The sequence below is a fragment of the Oncorhynchus gorbuscha genome, linkage group LG25, assembly GCF_021184085.1.
Source record: "Oncorhynchus gorbuscha isolate QuinsamMale2020 ecotype Even-year linkage group LG25, OgorEven_v1.0, whole genome shotgun sequence".
NCBI classification, from domain to species: domain Eukaryota; kingdom Metazoa; phylum Chordata; class Actinopteri; order Salmoniformes; family Salmonidae; genus Oncorhynchus; species Oncorhynchus gorbuscha.
This window is the reverse complement of record NC_060197.1, coordinates 6,300,590-6,326,820: the sequence shown is the minus strand read 5'-3', so window position 1 is coordinate 6,326,820 and position 26,231 is coordinate 6,300,590. Positions and strand designations below refer to the sequence as shown.

The window sequence follows — 26,231 nt, the reverse complement described above, 5'->3', positions numbered from 1 at the left end:
AAGCAGAAAATATGGTATGTGGTGAGACAGAGTTTTGCCATATAACTACATGAACTCCCCCCTTGACCTGTACTGAAGCCCTGGGGAATGAAACATTGATGTGATAAAGTGGCCTGGCTCTAGTTTATATTTTTATCACCCCTATTGCTTTCAAAAAAATCCTGGTCAAGCCAGTCTGACTCTCACAACCAGAAGGTGTGGGAATGTACACACCTCAAAGCACAACGCCTCTCCACCATGTGACCTACTTGTTGTGTGTATGTACTGACATGTACAGTACCAGTCAAACATTTGGACACAGCTACTCATTCAAGGTTTTTTTTCTTTTTACTATTTTCTACATTGTAGAATAATAGTGAAGACCTCAACTTTGAAATAACACATTCTGGAATCATGTAGTAACAAAGTGTTAAACAAATCAAAATATGTTTTATAATTTTGATTCTTCAAAGTAGCCACCCTTTGTTTTGATGACAGCTTAGCATTCTCTCAACCAGCTTCATGAGGTAGTCATCTGGAATGCTTTCCCAACATTCTTGAAGGACTTCCTACATATGCTGAGCACTTGTTGGCTGCTTTTCCTTCACTCTGCGGTCAAACTCATCCCAAACCATCTCAATTGGGTGGAGGTCGGGTGATTGTGGAGGCCAGGTCATCTGATGCAGCACTCCATCACTCTCATTTTTGGTCAAATAGCCCTTACACAACCTGTAGGTGTGTTTTGGGTCATTGTCCTGTTGAAAAACAAATTCTAGTCCCACTAAGCACTAACCAGATGGGATGGAGTATCGCTACAGAATGCTGTGGTAGCCATGCTGGTTAAGTGTGCTTTGAATTCTAAATAAATCACCAACAGTGTCACCAGCAAAGCACCCCCCCCCCCCCCCCCCACACCATCACATCACCTCTTCCATGCTTCACGGTGGGAACCACACATGCGGAGATCATCCTTTCACCTACTGTGCGTCTCACAAAGACCCGGTTGGAACCACAAATCTCAAATTTGGACTTTTCAGACCAAAGGACAGATTTCCACCGATTTAATGTCCATTGCTCGTGTTTCTTGGCCCAAGCAAGTTTCTTCTTATTATTGTCCTTTTAGTAGTTGTTTCTTTGCTGCGATTCGACCATGAAGGGCTGATTCACGCAGTCTCCTCTGAACAGTTGATGTTGATGTGTCTGTTACTTGAACTCTGTGAAGCATTTATTTGGGTTGCAATTTCTGTGGCTGGTAACTCATGAACTTATCCTCTGCAGCAGAGGCGACTCTGGGTCTTCCTTTCCTGTGGCGGTCCACATGAGACAGTTTCATCATAGTGCTTGATGGTTTTTGTGACTGCACTTGAAGAAACTTTTAAAATTTTGAAAATGTCCAGATTAACTGACCTTCATATCTTAAAGTAATAATGGACTGTAGTTTCTCTTTGTTTATTTGAGCTGTTCTTGCCATAATTTGGGACCAAATACCAAATTATCTTCTGTATACCAAACCTACCTTGTCAGAAAACTGATTGGCTCAAATGTATTAAGAAGGATACTTTAAGAAGGAACACCTGTTAACTAGGCCACATCTACACAGACGACACCATTCTGTATTCTTCTGGCCCTTCTTTGGACACTGTGTTAACAAACCTCCAAACGAGCTTCAATGCCAAACGACACTCCTGCTGTGGCCTCCAACTGCCCTTAAACACTATTAAAACTAAATGCATGCTCTTTAACCGATCTCTGCCTGCACCTGCCCACCTAACATCACTACTCTGGACGTTTCAGACTTCTTCCAGACTCACATTAAGCATCTCCAATCCAAATTAAATCTAGAATCAGTTTCCTATTTCGCAACAAAGCCTCCTTCACTCATGCTGCCAAACATACCCTCATAAAATAGCCCATCCAACCAACCTCATCTCCATATTTTCTTTCTGCTTTTTTGCACATCAGTGTTTCTACTTTGCACATCCTCATCTGCACATCTATCACTTGTGTTAATTGCTGAATTGTAAATACTTTGCCACTATGGCCTATTTATTTCCTTACCTTCTTACTTCATTTGCACACACTGTATACAGATTTTATGTTGTGTTATTGACTGTACTTTTGTTTATTCCATGTGTAACTGTTTTTTTTGTCGCACTGCTTTGCTTTATCTTGTCCAGGTTGCAGTTGTAAATGAGAACTTGTTCTCAACCTGCCTCCCTGGTTAAATAAAGGTTAACAAATATATATATATTTTTGAAATGCATTCTAGGTGATTACCCAATGATGCTTGTTGAGGGAATGCCAAGAGTGTGCAAAGCTCTCATCAAGGCTACTTTGAAGAATCTCAAATATAAAAATATATTTTGATTTATTTAACACTTTGTTGGTTACTACATGATTCCATATGTGTTATTTCATAGTTTTGATGTCTTCACTATTATTCTACCATGTAGATAATAGTAAAAATACAGAAAACCCTTGAATGAGTAGGGGTGTCCAAACCTTTGACTGGTACTCTGTGTAACTGATAGATGCGTGCACACACACAATACATGTTGTTTTTTAAATGTATGTAAATTGTTGGCGTTGGCTAATGGGGACCTTAATAAATCAAATCGCGCATTCCTGCGCGGCAGTCCTCTCATGCTGCTACACTCTCTGCCCGTCCTCTGTGAGCTGTATACGTTTTTGCCCCTCTACTTCCTTACCTTATGCTGTGGTACTTTCTCTCATCCATCTGTGTTCAGTTTCCACCTCTGAAGATACCTCTCCTCCTGCTGTAGTACGATCATACATTATTCTGTTCTAAAGGCCTCCCACAGACTGCAGCTATGGATGGAGTTGTCGTTCACTTCTTCTAATAGGCATGAAAGCAATGGCCAGGGAATGTTTTGAGTAGCAGTGCAATAGGGTGTTATTTAATTGTAAGGTAATTAGGTCAAATGTAAAGCTTCCTATGCATCCGTTTGAAATGAATGTAAGTGTGCCATTGGGTGGAGCCTGTTTTACTTGCTCATAAAACCTTTCCCAAACAAGGTCACAACATCACTGGAAATACCATAGGGATTGGATCATGGACTTGGGTAAGCAAGGAATTATTTGGGCATGGTTTTGGGTTGTTATGTTACTCTAATCTATATACTATATGCTATACTATATGGAACTTTTAAAAGGACAGTCATTGTGAATGGGTGGTCCCGGGATTATGTTATGCTCTACCAACTGAGCTACAGAAGGACCAAAGTGTTTTATTTTTTTATACCCAGGCTCCTTTGCCAGTTATGTGAGTTTACAAGAACATTTGATAGGTTGACTAATTAGCAAGAGTTGTAGATTGTTTACGAGAATATTTCGCAAAATCAGTTTTAAGGGGGGTGGGACTAATAGAAAGAAGTCTCAAATAGAGCTGTGTGGTGAAAGTTAGGGGAATTCCACAGGAAGTTGTGGAGGAGGAAGAATGTGGAACTACTGTTCGCCTTGTTACATGACATGGTTACCAGGTAGGCCCCTAATACAGGGAGCACCCAAAGTTCTCTCAGCACCTCATAAAACACCCCGCTCCCGCTAATAGGATGTGGCACAGGGTTTTGTGCATGTTTTTGGAATCTTGAGTAAACGACAGCTCTTATTAATGTGCCCTCTGACTAGGTGAGGCCCAGTGAATAGCTGTCCATTACCCTGTCAGGGTGAATCATATCACTTAAACAGACCAAGGGTATGTGAAAACTGGAGCCTTCACTCAGAATACAGTAGTCCTGGCTGCTCCTCTAATGGCCCTCTGACTGACCTGGCCTCTGCTTACTCCCCACATCCTCTTTGCTTGTCACAGGTTAATGAGCTCACTTTCTGGCAAGGAATCCAGTTTTAAATGTTTTGTAACAAAACACGATCACAGCACAGGAGTATTTAAAAAAAAATATATATATATATATAAAAAAAAACAATGTATGCATTACAGCAGGCCTGACAAGAAAATAGCCTGCTTAATTTGGAGTCACCTTCCGAATGTGTAGGTTTGTAGAGTGTTCTGTTCTAACTAGAGGTCGACTGATTTTATGATTTTCCAACGCTGATTCCAATACCGATTATTGGAGGACCAAAAAAGCCGATGCCGATTTAAATAAAACCTTCTCTTTTTTTATGTAAAAAAATAAATAAAATAAAAATACATTTGTAATAATGACAATTACAACAATACTGAATTAACACTTATTTTAACTTAATATAATACATCAATAAAATCAATTTAGCCTCAAATAAATAATGAAACCGGTTCAATTTGGTTTAAATAATGCAAAAATAAAGTGTTGGAGAGGAAAGTAATATTTGCCATGTAGAAAAGCTAACGTTTAAGTTCCTTGCTCAGAACATGAGAACATATGAAAGTTGGTGGTTCCTTTTAACATGAGACTTCAATATTCCAAGGTAAGAGGTTTTAGGTTGTAGTTAATAAACACTGCTCAAAAAATAAAGGGAACACTAAAATAACATATCCTAGATCTGAATGAATGAAATACTTTTTTCTTTACATAGTTGAATGTGCTGACAACAAAATCACACAATGATCAATGGAAATCAAATTTATCAACTCATGGAGGTCTGGATTTGGAGTCACACTCAAAATTAAAGTGGAAAACCACACTACAGGCTGATCCAACTTTGATGTAATGTCCTTTAAAACAAGTCAAAATGATGGAGCGATACATGATGTCCCAGATGTGCTCAATTGGATTCAGGTCTGGGGAACGGGCGGGTCAGTCCATAGCATCAATGCCTTCCTCTTGCAGGAACTGCTGACACACTCCAGCCACATGAGGTCTAGCATTGTCTTGCATTAGGAGGAACCCAGGGCCAACCGCACCAGCATATGGTCTCACAAGGGGTCTGAGGATCTCATCTCGGTACCTAATGGCAGTCAGGCTACCTCTGGCGAGCACATGGAGGGCTGTGCGGCCCCCCCAAAGAAATGCCACCCCATACCATGACTGACCCACCGCCAAACCGGTCATGCTGGAGGATGTTGCAGGCAGCAGAGCGTTTTCCACGGCGTCTCCAGACTCTGTCACGTGTGCTCAGTGTGAACCTGCTTTCATCTGTGAAGAGCACAGGGCACCAGTGGTGAATTTGCCAATCTTGGTGTTCATTTTGCAAATGCCAAACGTCCTGCACAGTGTTGGGCTGTAAGCACAACCCCCACCTGTGGACGTCGGGCCCTCATATCACCCTCATGGAGTCTTTTCTGACCGTTTCAGCAGACACATGCACATTTGTGGCCTGCTGGAGGTCATTTTGCAGGGCTCTGGCAGTGCTCCTCCTGCTCCTCCTTGCACAAAGGCGGAGGTAGTGGTCCTGCTGCTGGGTTGTTGCCCTCCTACAGCCTCCTCCACGTCTCCTGATGTACTGGCCTGTCTCCTGGTAGCGCCTCTACGCTGACAGACACAGCAAACCTTCTTGCCACAGCTTGCATTGATGTTCCATCCTGGATGAGCTGCACTACCTGAGCCACTTGTGTGGGTTGTAGACTCCGTCTCATGCTACCACTAGAGTGAAAGCACCGCCAGCATTCAAAAGTGACCAAAACATCAGCCAGGAAGCATAGGAACTAAGAAGTGGTCTGTGGTCACCACCTGCAGAACCACTCCTTTATTGGGGGTGTCTTGCTAATTGCCTATTATTTCCACCTGTTGTCTATTCCATTTGCACAACAGCATGTGAAATTTATTGTCAATCAATGTTGATTCCTAAGTGGACAGTTTGATTTCACAGAAGTGTGATTGACTTGGAGTTACATTGTGTTGTTTAAGTGTTCCCTTTATTTTTTTTGAGCAGTGTAGTATTTATAGGACTATTTCTCTCTATACCATTTGTATTTCATATAACTTTGAATATTGGATGTTCTCATAGGCACTATAGTATTGCCAGTGTAAGAGTATAGCTTCTGTCCCCCTCCTCGCCCCTTCCTGGGCTCGAACCAGGAACACATCGACAACAGCCACACTCGAAGCATCGTTACCCATCGCTACACAAAAGCAGCGCAAGGGGAATAACTACTCCAAATCTAAAGCGAGTGACGTTTGAAACAGTATTAGCGCACACCCAGCTAACTAGCTAGCCATTTCACATTGGTTACACCAGCCATTAGGCTGATAGGCTTGAAGTCATAAACAGTGCTGTGCTTGCGAAGAGCTGCTGGCAAAACGCACGAAAAACGCACAATTTCACCTGGTTAATATTGCCGGCTAAACTGGATTAATTGTTATAACTAGTGATTATGATTGATTGTTTTTTATAAGATAAGTTTAATGCTAGCTAGCAATTTACCTTTGCTTCTACTGCTTCTATCGTGGCGGCAGCGTAGCCTAGTGGTTAGAGCGTTGGACTAGTAACTGGAAGGTTGCAAGTTCAAACCCCCGAGCTGACAAGGTACAAATCTGTCGTTCTGCCCCTGAACAGGCAGTTAACCCACTGTTCCCAGGCCGTCATTGAAAATAAGAATGTGTTCTTAACTGACTTGCCTGGTTAAATAAAGGTAAAATAAAAAAATAAAAATACTGCATTCATGTAACAGGCAGGCTACTCGTGGAGTGCAATGGTTAGAGCGTTGGACTAGTTAACTGCGGTTGCAAGATTGAAACCCCTGAGCTGACAAGGTTCAGCGGCAGAACGACAGATTTTCACAAGGCAGTTAACACACAGTTCCTAGGCAGTCATTGAAAATTAGAATAAAAAATAATCGGAAATCGCCGCCCAAAAATACAGATTTCCGATTGTTATGAAAACTTGAAATCGGCCCTATTTAATCGTTCGACCTCTAGTTCTAACCCAGGCCATAGATTTCTCTGCTGTAATTGGGTCAGTGCTCTTTAGTTATGAGGCTATAGGAGCTCCATGTGATAGATTATTATTGTTAAAAAATAATGATCCCCTGCGCTGCCTCTCTCCGAGAATGCAGAGCTGATTGCCCAGGGTCAATGGGCATTGACATCTGGAGCACGTGTCTGCTGAATGAGTAACAACCCGTTCCCCTCCCTTTATCACAACAGAACCACACAGTCTTGGTCCCAATGGACAGTAGTTTGCCAGTCCCTATGAATCTACCTTTTAAAGAGACGCCTGTTTGCCTATTTTGTTTGCGTGAGAAATTTCATGCTCCTCTGTCACTGGATGACGCAGTGGCTGTCTGACTGGCCAATCATTAACTCTCAATCAAAACCAGGACATGCCGCAATATGGGAGTGTTTGTTACTTAATATGGTGTTGAGGTTAATGTCCTACTGTGTTGTGGAATGTGATAAGTCAGCTGTTCTAATAGTAAATCATAGCGTGACTGATCTTCCCTCTTGGTGTGTTGTTGACCCATACTTTTAACTTTTCGTTGGACACAAACAATTTGGTACCAATTCCCCGCAAGGCACGTCTTGATTTACAGTAAGACCTAGAGTAAAATGCCAATTCTTTGGAATTGTCACGGCACATGGAAGCCTTCTCCTTTGAACTAAATGGGGATTTCTAAGTCGTTGTCTCCCCTCGTTGAGGTTAACACCTTCATAATCCAGTACCAGATGTGGAGACAGTGATTTCCTTTCACCCGTCATACGTTTAGGCTTAAGTTTTCCTTTTTCCGTATCTGTTCCCTCCAATACCAGCCATCACGCTAATGGTATGAACATGAACTGTTGCATGTTATTGTAACCGAAATGTCCTGCCCCTGATATCTACTAATAGCTAATGGTTTCACACGGACTCATGGGGTAGTGGTTTTCATGCCTCCCCTTTGGAAACTGCCACTTAGCCCCCCCCCCTTGTGTTCTTGTCGACGCTTGGGCTGCCACATTCAACTGCTGCATGCAGAAATCCCATAGAGAGATTCAGTGGATTGGGGTTTGTCTGCTGATCAGCTTGCTGATTGACAGTAGCTGTGGTGTGTGTGTGTGTGTGTTCCTGCATAAATGTAACTTGTTTGTTGGACATTCCTGTGTGCTTGGCAGCAGTGGGGGATTTGTGAGTCAGCTGTAATCAGGCCACTGCATGATTAGGCATTCAGGAGAACTGTCTGTTTGGATTCATTACAGAACAGAATAGTATGCAGCTGCTACCTCTTGTCTCTTTCTTTCTCTCCTCTTTCTATGGGCACGGAAAGAGTTGTTTTGGAGTTTTATTCTTGGTAAAACCTTTCGCTTAATTTTTATGGATGAGCTCTTATAGATGATATGTCAACATACAGTGGCTCAAAAAGAGTTCCAGAGCGTTATGTTGGTACTTCACACACAGCTAGAGAGATCCAGCACCACCACAGGCCAATGGGTTCTCTCTCCTCCCATTATGGCACCATGGTTCCCTGTCACACTTTGTCCCCTGATAAGCGTCAGCAGAAGTCGGCTACGGTATCAGACACGGCAGCATAACAATATAGCCAACCATGGTGATGAATAATAAACATGCAAATCATACGTCACAAGTCTTTGCTCTTTTCATTCTGCTTCACCGTGTGGATAAGGGGGAGAGAGTGTCTTCTGGGTGTCATAGCAACACCTAGCTGAGTGTAGGAATACGATTGGGGATCTACAGGTGGAGGCTGTCAGGAGTGTTTGGCATTCCACTGTGTGCTGCTGGTAGGACTGGGGGGGGGGTCTTAAGCCTAGCTCTCCATCTTTAAAAACACATTCACTTTTCATGCATACCTGAGGAGGCTTAAATTGATTTGTTGGCAGCTGGAGAAATGGGAGGAATTCATAATGCTTTGAGGAAATATAATATTCTGACTGTTGACGTGTATGTTGTTAGTGTGGCTCATTTAGTTGATTTTATGGAAAATACAGCCAGGCAGGCTCACATCAAAAGAGGAACCAAATGAAAAAGCGGTTCAGGAAAACAGCTTGAGAATGTAGCTGATAAACACTCTAAATCGAATGAAAATGTGGGTTCAAAGTGCCTGTGGATATAAAGCCTTGATCTTTAAGTTGTTGTACCAAACAAAGACGAATGAATGTTTTAGAGGATTAAAGTAACCACATGCCATCATACCCCTGGCTTTAAATCTAGAACCTCATTCTGTGTGTTTGTTTGAGTGTGTGTGTGTCCTTCCCCTACTGATGCTGTTGTGGGTAGACGGAGGGCCAACTTAGCTGTGTTGAACTATGATGCATTACTGTCAAACACCCCACAATGTCCACAACAGATCAGCGATTGGCTGCTACTGGCAGCATACCTACCTTCCTCCCATACCATGTGACCCACGTATGTGTTCCCAGGTGGCATTCCAACCAAGACTCCAACCTCTCACATCTTTCCAGCAAGCCTCTGGGGCACTGGGATGCTGTCCAAATCCATGTTTTTATTTTTGTGCTGGAAGCCCCAAAGACTCAAAGACGTTATGTGGGTCATGCCGGCCATGTGCTAGGGTCTGGAGGAAGGCTTGGTTTCCTCCCTGATACTGCTAGGAGGCGTACAAGGCCCAAAGACAACAGAGACATAGAGCAGAACACCTGGATTAGTAGTCGCCACGTGCTCCTGGTCTGGTCCGCTTACACCCCTCAGTGACCTCCCCGCTTAGAGAACGCTTGTGCGTTTTGTAACGCCCACAGCGACGATTAACCCAGCCGAAGGTTCCACTTTTCTGCTATCAGAAGATTGCTTTATTTATTTATTTTTCCTTTATTTAACTAGGCAAGTCAGTTAAAACTTCTTGCGGCGACCCATCCCGGATCCGGGATCGTGACTACGGCTCAAGCTCATTACCATAACGCAAAATGCAAAAAAATATTATTAGAAATATTTAACCTCCACACATTAACAAGTCCAATAGCTCAAATGAAAGATAAACACCTTGTTCATCTACCCAGCAAGTCAGATTTCTAAAATGTTTTACGGCGAAAACATAGCAAATATTTATATTAGAACACCACCGAAACAAAAGACGAGAGGCAGCCATTTTGTCCCAGAAAATATAAAATTATAAAAGCAGGATTAAAAAATAAATCATTCACTAACTTTTACATTTACATTTAAGTCATTTAGCAGACGCTCTTATCCAGAGCGACTTACAAATTGGTGCATTCACCTTATGACATCGAGTGGAACAGTCACTTTACAATAGTGCATCTAAATCTTAAAGGGGGGGGGGTGAGAGGGATTACTTATCCTATCCTAGGTATTCCTTAAAGAGGTGGGGTTTCAGGTGTCTCCGGAAGGTGGTGATTGACTCCGCTGTCCTGGCGTCGTGAGGGAGTTTGTTGAAAATCTTCATCAGATGACAGTAATAGTACATGTTACACAATACATTTTTTTTTCAATAATATGCCATTTATATCCATAAATCTATGTTTACAATGACGACATTTCAAAAAATGCTACTCAAATGTCCGGAGAAATGATGATAGCGCTGACAGATAACGTCAGATAACAAGCAATAAACATGACTAAATATACATGTTCTACATATAGTTACAAAGATACAGCGGTTGCATTAAGAAGAAGTGTATTACATTTATTTTTAACGTTACAGAATTCGTTCACTGGCTATACAATGAGACGGCACTCAGATATTAGCAGTATGTCTCCTCTACGTTTGGAGTCCACAGAAACCCAAAATAACCACAAATATTCCCTTACCTTTGATGTTCTTCGATCAGAAGACGTAGAAGGAGTCATACTTACCCAATACATCGTTTGGTTTCACATTGTGTGTCTCTGTATTAGCATATGCTAACAGCTTCAGCTGAAATGCACCCAAAATGACTTCTGGTCCCGCACTCTTGCGCATCAAAACTTCAAATGTACATATTATATGTCGACTAAACTGGTCAAACTATGTGCAGAATCGAGCTTTATGATGTTTTTAACATGTAAAACAATGATCAGCGCGAACAGACAAACCGCCTTCAATTGGTGTTTCTTGGAAAAGAAAGTGCCCCAAATCGGCCGTGCGCAATAGAGTGCATGTATTTGAGAGTGACCCGAACATTTTCGCCCGCCAAACGACGAGGGCTCGCGAGATTCTCACAATGAACGTGCCATTTGAAAGCAGGCATCGCGCTGAACACACATACTGTTCCCAGATCGGTAGCTGCCTGGGGAGGGTGGGGGCCATGACGTCAAAGTTGACCCAACTTTTCTCTTGACAAGAGAGAGTTTGGGAGAAAGGCTGCCCTGAGAGTTGTGCTTTACATACAGACATAATTTAAACGGTTTTAGAAACTTTAGAGTGTTTTCTATTCAATAATAATTATTATATGCATATATTAGCAATTTTGGGAAAAAATATTTTCAGTTTACTATGGGCACGCACTTCCTCCAAAGGGGGCAGTATTGAGGCCTAGTCTTAAGAGGTTAAGAACAAATTCTTATTTTCAATGACAGCCTAGGAACAATGGATTATCTGCCTTGTTCAGCGGCAGAACAACAGATTCTTGCCTTGTCAGCTCGGGGATTCGATCTTACAACCATTCGGTTACTAGTCCTACACTCTAACCTCTAACCCGGTGGCCTTAGGTGACACGTGGCCTGGCATGAGAAGTTAACACGGTGCTCTAGAATCACATGGGCAGATACATAAACAAACACTGTGTCAGTGTCCCCAACCCGGAGCTGAGGATTCTTGACGGTATGGACACGCCCTGTCAACAGGCACACTTTCCTCATCACACGTCTTATCAAAACAGAGCATCCACGTAGCTACAGTATCTAGGGTCATTCTGTTTACTCAAGGCTGGTTTATTACACTCAATTGCATGCGTCTTGGCATTTAACAAGCTGTCAAGTGCATGGTTTGTGCGCATCCATATATCACTGATAATCATAGCTATTATGAAGAGGTGTTGGCATGTATGGTGTCTTTCCTCTAGGTGAAAGCTCCGAGAGAAGCTGTTGTCCAAGACCGCAGTGACCTGCCCACCATTGCAGTTTGACACTAAATAGAGTAGCACTTCTTTGTCCTCCTCAACGTATTTGAAATGTATTTTCACCTTAGGGGACTTCCATCAAAGGACCCATGAGCTCCAACATGTTAAGTTCATAGTAGAATATCAAATTGGGTGCCAAATGAAATCTGTCTATTTTTGGAAAGTGAGTTGGTTTGATTTTCAACCGTTTTCCATCTTAAAAATTTGACATAAGTAAAGGCTTTGATTTTGTGGTAAACAGATGGAAAAGTGAACTTAGAAACCATAAAAGTCTTACATGGTATCAGAACATAATGTTGACCTAAAGACTCCAAATAATATCAACACTTTATATTTAATATTTTTTATTGTTAAGCTTCTGTACATTTGAAGAAATATTGCCTTGTAATTCCATTACCAAAAACATCTAAGATATTTTCTCATTTCTCTCCCTCATGAGGGAGGATAATGAAAGTTCACAGAAGTAACAAGTGATGGTAGACTTACCAATTTAGTTCTAGTGATTTTACTTTTATCATTAAGTGATTTAAAACTTGTAATTCTGTTAGCAAATTGATAATGCAAGTGAAAACTAAAGACTGGCAAATCCAGCTTATAAAGTTATAGAAGCGAGCAAACATGAACAATATGAACAAGCAAACATGAACAAGCAAACATGAACAATATGAACAAGCAAACATGAACAACATGAACAAGCAAACATGAACAACATGAACAAGCAAACATGAACAAGCAAACATGAACAACATGAACAACATGAACAAGCAAACATGAACAAGCAAACATGAACAACATGAACAAGCAAACATGAACAACATGAACAAGCAAACATGAACAACATGAACAAGCAAACATGAACAACATGAACAAGCAAACATGAACAAGCAAACATGAACAATATGAACAAGCAAACATGAACAACATGAACAAGCAAACATGAACAACAAACAAGAAAACATGAACAAGCAAACATGAACAAACATGAACAAGCAAACATGAACAATATGAACAAGCAAACATGAACAACATGAACAAGCAAACATGAACAACATGAACAAGCAAACATGAACAATATGAACAAGCAAACATGAACAACATGAACAAGCAAACATGAACAACATGAACAAGCAAACATGAACAACATGAACAAGCAAACATGAACAATATGAAATTATGCAAATGTACAATGTTGTGATCCATGTTTTTCTGAAGGACGAGCAGCATGTGTACATGGAGCAGAGGGGAGAAGTGTGTACATGGAGCAGAGGGGAGAAGAACGGCGAAAAAAACACTAGTGGGAAGCACAAAAAAACTCATCCGGAGCTTTGACTTCTGGCAGAAAGCCATTCTAAGATATCTGATGGCAAATATTTTGTAGTGAATTGCATACAAGTTTAACTTCTTCACCTCATGTGCACCGCATAACAGAGACGTGCCGATTTTAGATATAAAACGCTATGGACTCACCAGATCCTCGCCTTCTCCCGTTGTGCTATTTACAAACATACACGTGACTGGCTCAACTGGTCTGGGGAACTACGGTAAGCTTCATAATGTAAACTGTGATGGGCGAAATGAAGAAAGCAATCTGCTTTATATCCTAATATATTGCAGTTGACTGCAAGTATTAACTTCAAGTAGCTACAAATATTCACATTTATTGAAAAACGTCAAGTAAATTGTCTTGACGGTAATAGAGATCCTGTGGCTTTTTCTAAATACCCCAGTATACTGTATACCACCCAAGCTTATTACAGATTGGGGACCAATTATATCATTCCGTTAGCAGAGTTCCTTTACCGGGTGTAAATCTACTTCACTTACTATAGTTAAATAACCGAAACAATTGTTTTCAAACTCAAGGTGCGATATCATAGCTGATACCGCATCGTTTCTGCAGACATCTCTGAATCTTAATTCAAAGCAGATGTTTTTGTTTTTGGAAAACGTGTTTGCATAAAAACCTGAGGGAGTTTTCACCCTAATTCCATTACAAAAATATGCATCTGCACAGATCTTCCACTAAATTCGTTTTCGTACAATTTTCAGAGGAAATTGTTAAGTAGTCCTTGTGTATAGTTTACATTTTTGTTAAACTTTGAAATCAATGGTTTTTGACATTTTAAAATAAGAAAACTGAGTCAAAGTTGTGTTACTGTTGAATTGTCCAGTAGCAAGAAATTCCACAGTGACAAAGGGTTATATTAAACAGTGACACTCAGAACAGCAATGTAATTCCAAACAGACAGAGCATGTACATGTCATTTCCTCTCTGTTTGTCTCTAGGAGTCTGCTCACACCTCCAATGTAGATCATCTGCTCGCTTACATTGTAAAACTGTCCAGTGATCAGGTCAGTCTGTTACTGCTCTGTCCCCGCCAGCACTTATCTCTTGTTAGACCTTCCCCTTCTGCATACTGATAAGTATCAGTTTGGAACAGTCCCCCCCCCCCTCTCTTTCAAAAGTACTCTGTTGCATAATTAATGCAGGCTTAATTAGTTTTGCCAGTTTGTGTCACCCCCCTCATTACCTCTCATCTAAAACCCTGCACAAAAGTTTAAGTTGAAGAGCAAGAGTCTCTGAGATGGAGAATGCCTCCTTTTAATCTCCTGGGTGATGACTGCATTTTCATAGAGAAGAAACCAAATGATAATTTCCAGCAGGCTTGCCTGCACCATGTTGGCTCCGCTCCTCTGTGGGTATGAACCATTTTGTCTGTGGAGATCAGCGGCCTCTTAAAAGATGCACGGCCAATGAAATGCTCCACTCTGGTGTGACCGATGGGATTCTCATCCCCAAAACACCCTCATTGATTGCTGATGCCTGGTCTGGGATTCTCATCCCCAAAACCCCTCTCATTGATTGATTGCGGATGCCTGCTCTGGGATTCTCATCCCCAAAACCCCTCTCATTGATTGATTGCGGATGCCTGCTCTGGGATTCTCATCCCCAAAAAAATGCCTGCTCCCTCTCATTGATTGATTGCGGATGCCTGCTCTGGGATTCTCATCCCCAAAACCCCTCTCATTGATTGATTGCGGATGCCTGCTCTGGGATTCTCATCCCCAAAACCCCCTCATTGAAACCCCTCTCATTGATTGATTGCGGATGCCTGCTCTGGGATTCTCATCCCCAAAACCCCTCTCATTGATTGATTGCGGATGCCTGCTCTGGGATTCTCATCCCCAAAATCCCCCCTCTCATTGATTGATTGCGGATGCCTGCTCTGGGATTCTCATCCCCAAAACCCCTCTCATTGATTGATTGCGGATGCCTGCTCTGGGATTCTCATCCCCAAAACCCCTCTCATTGATTGATTGCGGATGCCTGCTCTGGGATTCTCATCCCCAAAACCCCTCTCATTGATTGATTGCGGATGCCTGGTCTGGGATTCATTGATTGATTCGGATCTGGGATTCTCATCCCCAAAACCCCTCTCATTGATTGATTGCGGATGCCTGGTCTGGGATTCTCATCCCCAAAACCCCTCTCATTGATTGATTGCGGATGCCTGGTCTGGGATTCTCATCCCCAAAACCCTCTCATTGATTGATTGCGGATGCCTGGTCTGGGATTCTCATCCCCAAAACCCTCTCTCATTGATTGATTGCGGATGCCTGGTCTGGGATTCTCATCCACAAAACCCTCTCATTGATTGATTGCGGATTGGTCTGGGATTCTCATCCACAAAACCCTGCCTGGTCTGGGATTCTCATCCCCAAAACCCCTCTCATTGATTGATTGCGGATGCCTGGTCTGGGATTCTCATCCCCAAAACTCCTCTCATTGATTGATTGCGGATGCCTGGTCTGGGATTCTCATCCACAAAACCTCTCTCATTGATTGATTGCGGATGCCTGGTCTGGGATTCTCATCCACAAAACCTCTCTCATTGATTGATTGCGGATGCCTGGTCTGGGATTCTCATCCACAAAACCCCTCTCATTGATTGATTGCGGATGCCTGGTCTGGGATTCTCATCCACAAAACCTCTCTCATTGATTGATTGCGGATGCCTGGTCTGGGATTCTCATCCACAAAACCCCTCTCATTGATTGATTGCGGATGCCTGGTCTGGGATTCTCATCCCCAAAACTCCTCTCATTGATTGATTGCGGATGCCTGGTCTGGGATTCTCATCCCCAAAACCCCTCTCATTGATTGATTGCGGATGCCTGGTCTGGGATTCTCATCCCCAAAACCCCTCTCATTGATTGATTGCGGATGCCTGGTCTGGGATTCTCATCCACAAAACCTCTCTCATTGATTGATTGCGGATGCCTGGTCTGGGATTCTCATCCCCATTGATTGAAAATCCCCCTCTCATTGATTGATTGCGGATGCCTGGTCTGGGATTCTCATCCCCAAAACTCCTCTCATTGATTGATTGCGGATGCCTGGTCTGGGATTCTCATCCACAAAACCCCTCTCATTGATTGATTGCGGATGCCTGGTCTGGGATTCTCATCCACAAAACCTCTCTCATTGATTGATTGCGGATGCCTGGTCTGGGATTCTCATCCACAAAACCTCTCTCATTGATTGATTGCGGATGCCTGGTCTGGGATTCTCATCCACAAAACCCTCTCATTGATTGATTGCGGATGCCTGGTCTGGGATTCTCATCCACAAAACCTCTCTCATTGATTGATTGCGGATGCCTGGTCTGGGATTCTCATCCACAAAACCCTCTCATTGATTGATTGCGGATGCCTGGTCTGGGATTCTCATCCCCAAAACCCCTCTCATTGATTGATTCCTCTCATTGATTGATTGCGGATGCCTGGTCTGGGATTCTCATCCCCAAAACCCCTCTCATTGATTGATTGCGGATGCCTGGTCTGGGATTCTCATCCCCAAAACCTCTCTCATTGATTGATTGCGGATGCCTGGTCTGGGATTCTCATCCACAAAACCTCTCTCATTGATTGATTGCGGATGCCTGGTCTGGGATTCTCATCCCCAAAACCCCTCTCATTGATTGATTGCGGATGCCTGGTCTGGGATTCTCATCCCCAAAACTCCTCTCATTGATTGATTGCGGATGCCTGGTCTGGGATTCTCATCCACAAAACCTCTCTCATTGATTGATTGCGGATGCCTGGTCTGGGATTCTCATCCACAAAACCTCTCTCATTGATTGATTGCGGATGCCTGGTCTGGGATTCTCATCCACAAAACCCCTCTCATTGATTGATTGCGGATGCCTGGTCTGGGATTCTCATCCACAAAACCTCTCTCATTGATTGATTGCGGATGCCTGGTCTGGGATTCTCATCCACAAAACCCCTCTCATTGATTGATTGCGGATGCCTGGTCTGGGATTCTCATCCCCAAAACCCCTCTCATTGATTGATTGCGGATGCCTGGTCTGGGATTCTCATCCCCAAAACTCCTCTCATTGATTGATTGCGGATGCCTGGTCTGGGATTCTCATCCCCAAAACCCTCTCATTGATTGATTGCGGATGCCTGGTCTGGGATTCTCATCCCCAAAACCCCTCTCATTGATTGATTGATTGGGATGCCTGGTCTGGGATTCTCATCCACAAAACCCTCTCATTGATTGATTGCGGATGCCTGGTCTGGGATTCTCATCCACAAAACCCCTCTCATTGATTGATTGCGGATGCCTGGTCTGGGATTCTCATCCACAAAACCCTCTCATTGATTGATTGCGGATGCCTGGTCTGGGATTCTCATCCACAAAACCCCTCTCATTGATTGATTGCGGATGCCTGGTCTGGGATTCTCATCCCCAAAACCCCTCTCATTGATTGATTGCGGATGCCTGGTCTGGGATTCTCATCCTCTCATTGATTGATTGCGGATGCCTGGTCTGGGATTCTCATCCCCAAAACCCTCTCATTGATTGATTGCGGATGCCTGGTCTGGGATTCTCATCCACAAAACCCCTCTCATTGATTGATTGCGGATGCCTGGTCTGGGATTCTCATCCACAAAACCCCTCTCATTGATTGATTGCGGATGCCTGGTCTGGGATTCTCATCCCCAAAACCCCTCTCATTGATTGATTGCGGATGCCTGGTCTGGGATTCTCATCCACAAAACCTCTCTCATTGATTGATTGCGGATGCCTGGTCTGGGATTCTCATCCCCAAAACCCCTCTCATTGATTGATTGCGGATGCCTGGTCTGGGATTCTCATCCCCAAAACCCCTCTCATTGATTGATTGCGGATGCCTGGTCTGGGATTCTCATCCCCAAAACCCCTCTCATTGATTGATTGCGGATGCCTGGTCTGGGATTCTCATCCCCAAAACCCCTCTCATTGATTGATTGCGGATGCCTGATTCTCATCCCCAAACCCCTCTCTGGGATTCTCATCCCCAAAACCCCTCTCATTGATTGATTGCGGATGCCTGGTCTGGGATTCTCATCCCCAAAACCCCTCTCATTGATTGATTGCGGATGCCTGCTCTGGGATTCTCATCCCCAAAACCCCTCTCATTGATTGATTGCGGATGCCTGCTCTGGGATTCTCATCCACAAAACCCCTCTCATTGATTGATTGCGGATGCCTGCTCTGGGATTCTCATCCCCAAAACCCCTCTCATTGATTGATTGCGGATGCCTGCTCTGGGATTCTCATCCCCAAAACCCCTCTCATTGATTGATTGCGGATGCCTGCTCTGGGATTCTCATCCACAAAACCCCTCTCATTGATTGATTGGTCGGATGCCAAAACCCCTCTCATTGATTGATTGGGATTCTCTGGGATTCCACAAAACCCCTCTCATTGATTGATTGCGGATGCCTGGTCTGGGATTCTCATCCCCAAAACCTCTCTCATTGATTGATTGCGGATGCCTGGTCTGGGATTCTCATCCCCAAAACCCCTCTCATTGATTGATTGCGGATGCCTGGTCTGGGATTCTCATCCACAAAACCTCTCTCATTGATTGATTGCGGATGCCTGGTCTGGGATTCTCATCCCCAAAACCCCTCTCATTGATTGATTGCGGATGCCTGGTCTGGGATTCTCATCCACAAAACCTCTCTCATTGATTGATTGCGGATGCCTGGTCTGGGATTCTCATCCACAAAACCTCTCTCATTGATTGATTGCGGATGCCTGGTCTGGGATTCTCATCCCCAAAACCCTCTCATTGATTGATTGCGGATGCCTGGTCTGGGATTCTCATCCCCAAAAAAACCCCTCTCATTGATTGATTGCGGATGCCTGGTCTGGGATTCTCATCCCTCATTGAAAACCCTCTCATTGATTGATTGCGGATGCCTGGTCTGGGATTCTCATCCCCAAAACCCTCTCATTGATTGATTGTGGATGCCTGGTCTGGGATTCTCATCCCCAAAACCCCTCTCATTGATTGATTGTGGATGCCTGGTCTGGGATTCTCATCCCCAAAACCCCTCTCATTGATTGATTGTGGATGCCTGGTCTGGGATTCTCATCCCCAAAACCCCTCTCATTGATTGATTGTGGATGCCTGGTCTGGGATTCTCATCCCCAAAACCCCTCTCATTGATTGATTGTGGATGCCTGGTCTGGGATTCTCATCCCCAAAACCCCTCTCATTGATTGATTGTGGATGCCTGGTCTGGGATTCTCATCCCCAAACCCCTCTCATTGATTGATTGTGGATGCCTGGTCTGGGATTCTCATCCCCAAAACCCCTCTCATTGATTGATTGTGGATGCCTGGTCTGGGATTCTCATCCCCAAAACCCCTCTCATTGATTGATTGTGGATGCCTGGTCTGGGATTCTCATCCCCAAAACCCCTCTCATTGATTGATTGTGGATGCCTGGTCTGGGATTCTCATCCCCAAAACCCCTCTCATTGATTGATTGTGGATGCCTGGTCTGGGATTCTCATCCCCAAAACCCCTCTCATTGATTGATTGTGGATGCCTGGTCTGGGATTCTCATCCCCAAAACCCCTCTCATTGATTGATTGTGGATGCCTGGTCTGGGATTCTCATCCCCAAAACCCCTCTCATTGATTGATTGTGGATGCCTGGTCTGGGATTCTCATCCCCAAAACCCCTCTCATTGATTGATTGTGGATGCCTGGTCTGGGATTCTCATCCCCAAAACCCCTCTCATTGATTGATTGTGGATGCCTGGTCTGGGATTCTCATCCCCAAAACCCCTCTCATTGATTGATTGGATGCCTGTCTGGGATTCTCATCCCCAAAACCCTCTCATTGATTGATTGTGGATGCCTGGTCTGGGATTCTCATCCCCAAAACCCCTCTCATTGATTGATTGTGGATGCCTGGTCTGGGATTCTCATCCCCAAAACCCCTCTCATTGATTGATTTGGATGCCTGGTCTGGGATGCTCATTGATTGATTGCGGATGCCTGGTCTGGGATTCTCATCCCCAAAACCCCTCTCATTGATTGATTGTGGATGCCTGCTCTGGGATTCTCATCCCCAAAACCCCTCTCATTGATTGATTGTGGATGCCTGGTCTGGGATTCTCATCCCCAAAACCCCTCTCATTGATTGATTGTGGATGCCTGGTCTGGGATTCTCATCCCCAAAACCCCTCTCATTGATTGATTGTGGATGCCTGCTCTGGGATTCCGCCCGTCCCCTTTTCTGCTCCCTTTTTTCCATTTCTTGTTCTTCCTCTCTCTTATGCTCGGTTTGCTGCTCGAGTCCTCGCATGGTATTTAGCCTGTGGATACACATGATTTATTTATGTGAGGCCGGTTCCACATTTTTACATTCCTCTCTTTCCGGGGACTAGAGGTCACTCCTCTCTGACTTATCTTGTGAAACTGTTCATTTGCATGGCAGTCGTCTAGTCTGCCCAGACCGTGTTTGTTTGTGTCCGCTGTCCAGAGAGTTGGAGATACACTGCTCTTCCTTTTGCGTGGCCTGTGCTCATGAGGTGTGGTTCTCTCTTGCTCTTTCTTTCGCTTTCTGTGTGTCTCACTCAGTCTCTCTTTCCCTTTCCCATGTGGGCCAGCGGTGAAAGCTAGATGGCTGGATCCTTCCCCAGCAGGATGAAGGGGCTGGTGCCGTCTGCTCCGTCTGTCCATAGCTCTGGATTTATTTTCCTCAGCCTCAAAGGTCACACAATCCAAGTCTAAATAGTCCATGGGCCAGCATTATCTAGAGAGGGAGAAAGGGACAGAGAGGACAGAGTGCCTCCAGTCAACTCTCCTTTTTACGTGAATGATGCAAATGAATACCGCATGCTTCTTCTGGGTATATGCAATTTAACTTTCAAAGGAATGCACAGGAAGAAAGTAAACCAAATTCATGCAGTGCAATGCGCTAAGGCATTAGCCAATTTAATGTTTTAATATCAGACAGATGTTTCATGACAACACTCCCCCGTTGGTTATAATAATGATATTTATTTGAAACACTTGTGTCTAATTTATCTACCTAACTTAGTTGTATGCTTGTCGTTTAATGGAACGACAGGGCATTGTGCCAAGGCAGTATAACGTAGTAGTAAATCATGGTAGATCTGTTTCTGATTCTCTCTTAGAATGTGTTAACAACTTGACATGGGGTTATAGTGGTCAGGAGGATATTCTCTCACCGAATAACTCACTTAGCCTTCATTCTGTGAACGTTCACCCAGTATTCCCAGTGAGTATAACTCCGATACCACCAGGAGAACGATGATCTTCACAAGGGGAGCTCCCGAAAGAGCTGATCCCAACATTTTTACGAGGACATTTCCAGCAATTGACTTTAACTGCAGCAGCAGCTTTTTGATGTGGTTAGCATGGCACATGAAATAGAATTTCCTGTTTCCCGAGCTTCGCTGTTAACCCCCCACGCTAACACAGCAGCCTTGGTAGGAAAAGCTATTTGCTCTGTGAACAACTGTAATTTAAAATCACTCTCTTTACAGTTAAGCTCTTGTACTGATGTCTTGTGTCTTATGTGTCATGTCTGAACATCTATAGTTCCCAGGTGAAAAGGGGAATGCTGTTTCCCCCCCTGATCAAACATGGACTTAACCTTTCCCACAATTCCCAGTGATCCCAATGGCTCCTGCTTGGAACCCAGACAGTGCTCTCAATGACTCATGGTCTACTCTAGTCTGCCAATGACCTAACACAATGGCCACTGTACACAAAGCCCCCTTTCTCATAGGAATGCAAAACATGCCTTAACCGTTTCCCGACACAGAATATTGGGAGATTGTGTTACTCGTTAGGCATGCCATGCAAGGTGCGCTTTATTTTCCCTGAATGTTACTCCCAAAACCACATTGTCCCAAGCACAATGGTAAACCCACAGTAGGAGTGGTTTCTTAAATTAAAAGATATGAACTTTGAAGTGTCTTCTATCAGTAACTTAGCACTTTTCCCCAAATCCACAAAATGAGGTTGTCACCACCATCAATCCACAGTAGGTGTTCTGTAACATAATACCTAATTATTAGTATTAAAGTTTTAGTTTCTTGGAACAGGCAGTGTTGGCAGAAGGTGAGTGAGGGATTTCTGATGTTTCTCTTTGCAGCTAAAAGTCACGGGGAGGAACGTAAAGTATATGTCACATTAGACACTTCAGACTGATTGTGGGGGAGATAGCAGGCACAAAGCCTTGCAGCAGTCACATGCAGACTGTCAGGTTTTTCCTCATGTTCCCAACAGTCCCTCGCTCTCCTTTCTTCTTTGCTTCTCTCAATTTAAGGGGTTTTACTGGCATGGGAAACATATGTTAACACTCTTAATTCTGTCCAGTGTTGTCAAGTAATTATCTTTTTGTTTTCTCATAATTTGGTTGGGTCGAATTGTGTTGCTGTCCTGTGAATAGAGCCCCAGGACCAGCTTGCTTAAGGAGATTTTCTCCATGTTAATTTCTCTATAGGTGATGGCTTCATTATGGAAGTGTTGGGAATCGCTTCCTTTTAGGTGGTTGTAGAATTTAACGGCTCTTGTCTAGATTTGGATTATTAGGGGGTATCATCCTAATTCTGCTTTGCATGCATTATTTGGTGTTTTACATTGTACATAGAGGATATGTTTGCAGAATTCTGCATGCAGAGTCTCAATTTGGTGTTTGTCTAATGTTTTTTGAATTCTTGGGTGGTGAGCGGACCCCAAACCTCACAACCATAAAGGGCAATGGGTTCGGTAACTGATTCAAGTATTTTTAGCCATATCCTAATTGGTATGTCGAATTTTATGTTCCTTTTGATGGTATAGATGGCCCTTCTTGCCTTGTCTCTCAGCTTGTTCACAGCTTTGGAAGTTTTTTTGTGTGCTCTAGGGCAACGGGTCTAGATGGAATTTATATGTGTGTTCTTGGCTGAATCTGCATCCCTGTCTCACCCCACTGCCCTGTGGAAAGAAATGTGTCTTTTGCCAATTTTAACCTCACTTTTGTTGTTTGTGTACATGGATTTGAATCTCCCCCCACACCTGCAGGTGATGATGCTTCTTTGTTGTCACATGCCTGTTGTGTGGAGGCAGTTGGTTTCACCGTCACTCCCTCTTCTCTCTCTTTCTCCCTCTCTGACGAGGGTTAATATCTCTGGAATAATTACTCAGAAAGTACAGACCTCAGTGTTCTGAATCTGTATCTCTCGCTTTGCTTCCTCTCTCCTTTTGATGAATTATTCTTGTGAGATCCAGCATGCTGTCACATGTAGAGAGATGGAGGGAGAGGTTCTGCAATGGTGCGTGAGGATTTTTAATTTTTTAATTTTTTATTTCACCTTTATTTAACCAGGTAGGTTAGTTGAGAACAAGTTCTCATTTGCAACTGCGACCTGGCCAAGATAAAGCATAGCAGTGTGAACAGACAACACAAAGTTACACATGGAGTAAATAATTAACAAGTCAATAACACAGAGAAAAAAGGGGAGTCTATATACAATGTGTGCAAAAGGCATGAGGAGGTAGGCGAATAATTACAATATTGCAGATTAACACTGGAGTGATAAATGATCAGATGATCATGTACAGGTAGAGATATTGGTGTGCAAAAGAGCAGAAAAGTAAATAAATAAAAACTGTGGGGATGAGGTAGGTGAAAATGGGTGTGCTATTTACCAATAGATTATGTACAGCTGCAGCGATCGGTTAGCTGCTCAGCTAGCTGATGTTTGAGGTTGGTGAGGGAGATAAAAGTCTCCAACTTCAGCGATTTTTGCAATTCGTTCCAGTCACAGGCAGCAGAATACTGGAACGAAAGGCGGCCGAATGAGGTGTTGGCTTTAGGGATGATCAATGAGATACACCTGCTGGAGGGCGTGCTACGGATGGGTGTTGCCATCGTGACCAGTGAGCTGAGATAAGGCGGAGCTTTGCCTAGCATGGCCTTGTAGATGACCTGAAGCCAGTGGGTCTGGCGACGAATATGTAGCGAGGGCCAGTCGACTAGAGCATACAAGTCGCAGTGGTGGGTAGTATAAGGTGCTTTAGTGACAAAACGGATAGAACTCCCCCTGTCTGCAGCCAGCCTACTTAAACAAAAGCTGAGAAAGTTCCAGTAAAACATCAGTGTTTTATGTTAAAATGATTATTAGTAGTGGATCAATTGGTCATGGAAGCTTGTCATGTATGGATATTGTGAACAGTGTGTTTTATAACCCTATCACAGTGTAGATATCAGATAGGGTATCGCCATTACAATAATATAACTATAGGGAGGCCCGTCATCCAAATACGTTGTGCTGCTACGCCGATCATGAACATTGTTTTATATCAGGGTGAATTCACACCGTCACCATCATCATCATCTGCGTGGATACAATGGGAAAAGCTGGGGTAGTAGCCTAAGTCGTTGCTTGCATGACCATCACTAACACAACAGCACCCGCTTTAAACCTGTTGGCTTCTGCTGTCCTTATCAGGTAATTAAATCTATATTGTGGAGACACACGGTTGCCAGAGTCCAATTAATCAGATGAACATGTTTCCAGTTGGCTTCCCTGATAACATGTGAAACACTGCCTCCTCCCTCTCAGGTCCTTTTCCCTCCCTCTCACCCCCGAGTTGTGCTTTGAAAGCAGGCAAACACATCGCTTTGGTTTTAAAATATTCAAGGAACTGCTATCAGCTAGCTGTGATAAATGATGTGGTGCCGTGACTTGATATCTCCCCATAATCTCGCTCTGGAGGCCTTCCCTTTCGTGTTTTGCCTATTTTTAGATGTAGTAAAAATCATGCATGCCTTAGATGTATGCCTCCAAGTGGTGTTTTGAGATTTAGTTCAAGTTGAGATTTTTTCTCATTGTCCGGTCTATGCAGGCATGCATACACTTTCTGCCTTATGATTGTTTTGTCAGCTCGTCATTGGTTGAACTTGTCTGCTTGCATATCTGCAAGGCTCTGAAATCCTCACTCTATCCCTCTCTCTCTTTTTGTCGCTCACTCTATCTCACTTCCCCTGCCTCTGTCCTTCTCCACAATTTTCCCTGATGAATTCTTGGAGACTGTTACCCAGTGAATGTTGGTCTACTTCCAGGGAAATCCATCATCTGCACCCTGTACTCTCACTCTTTCTCTCTCTCACTTTCTCTCTCTCTCTCCACCCCCACCTCACACGCTGAACTCCCCTCTTCCGCCCTTCCCTCTGTGCCAGATAACAAGTGATGGCGTGAGCGGACATAAACGCGGTGGCCATATTGGTCTGGTTTCAGATCCAGAGAGCAAGGGAGAGAGGAGGTTACTCTGTCCAGACAGTAACATTCCCAGTTCCTCGTGGGGGGGAGCAGAGACCCATTTAAAAAAATCATGAATAACAAACGTCATGCTGGGCTGCGCTCTTGGCCGTTTACTTTGACTGTTTGTCTCTCTGTTTCCACGTTGGACGCTCCGGCTCCCTTGAACGCCACACCGGGCCCATTGCACATTTCTGTAGTGATCCTCTCTGCAGGCGAGACTTAAGCAAAGGGAGGAGATGTATACTATGAATGCGACGGTAGACAGACTAATACCCAACACAACATAGATGGTGCTTTACCCTCTTGGTGTTGTTTAGATAAACGAGGGAGGAAGTTGCCATGCGGCTGTCCTCTACTGATGGGAACCAATGGAATGTGAAGAACTCTAGATGCCTCTTATCCCACAGCCACCTGTCCCGGAACCACATCCGGTGTGTCAACTGTCAACCACCCACACAGCCCACTAATTATGGAAACTGTTGGTGTAGCAAATGGTGAGTGGGAAAGCTGCAGTTACCGTCAAAATTACTCGCCAACGTACAATCATTGGGCAATAAATTAGACTAAGTACAATCACGAATATCCTACCAATGGGACATCAAACTGTAACATCTTATGTTTCACATAATCGTGGCTGAATGATGACATGGATATTCAGCTAGCGGGATATACGCTGCACCGGCTAGAACAGCACACTCCAGTAAGACGAAGGGGGTCT

At 43.7% G+C, this 26,231-nt stretch overlaps 1 protein-coding gene across 2 annotated transcripts in view; it reads left to right on the top strand.

The window, feature by feature from the left end:
* The window catches only part of LOC124013911 (PRKC apoptosis WT1 regulator protein-like), a 99,142-nt gene that overhangs the window by 5,622 nt on the left and 67,289 nt on the right, over positions 1-26,231 (top strand). The gene's annotated exons all lie outside the window — the stretch shown is intronic.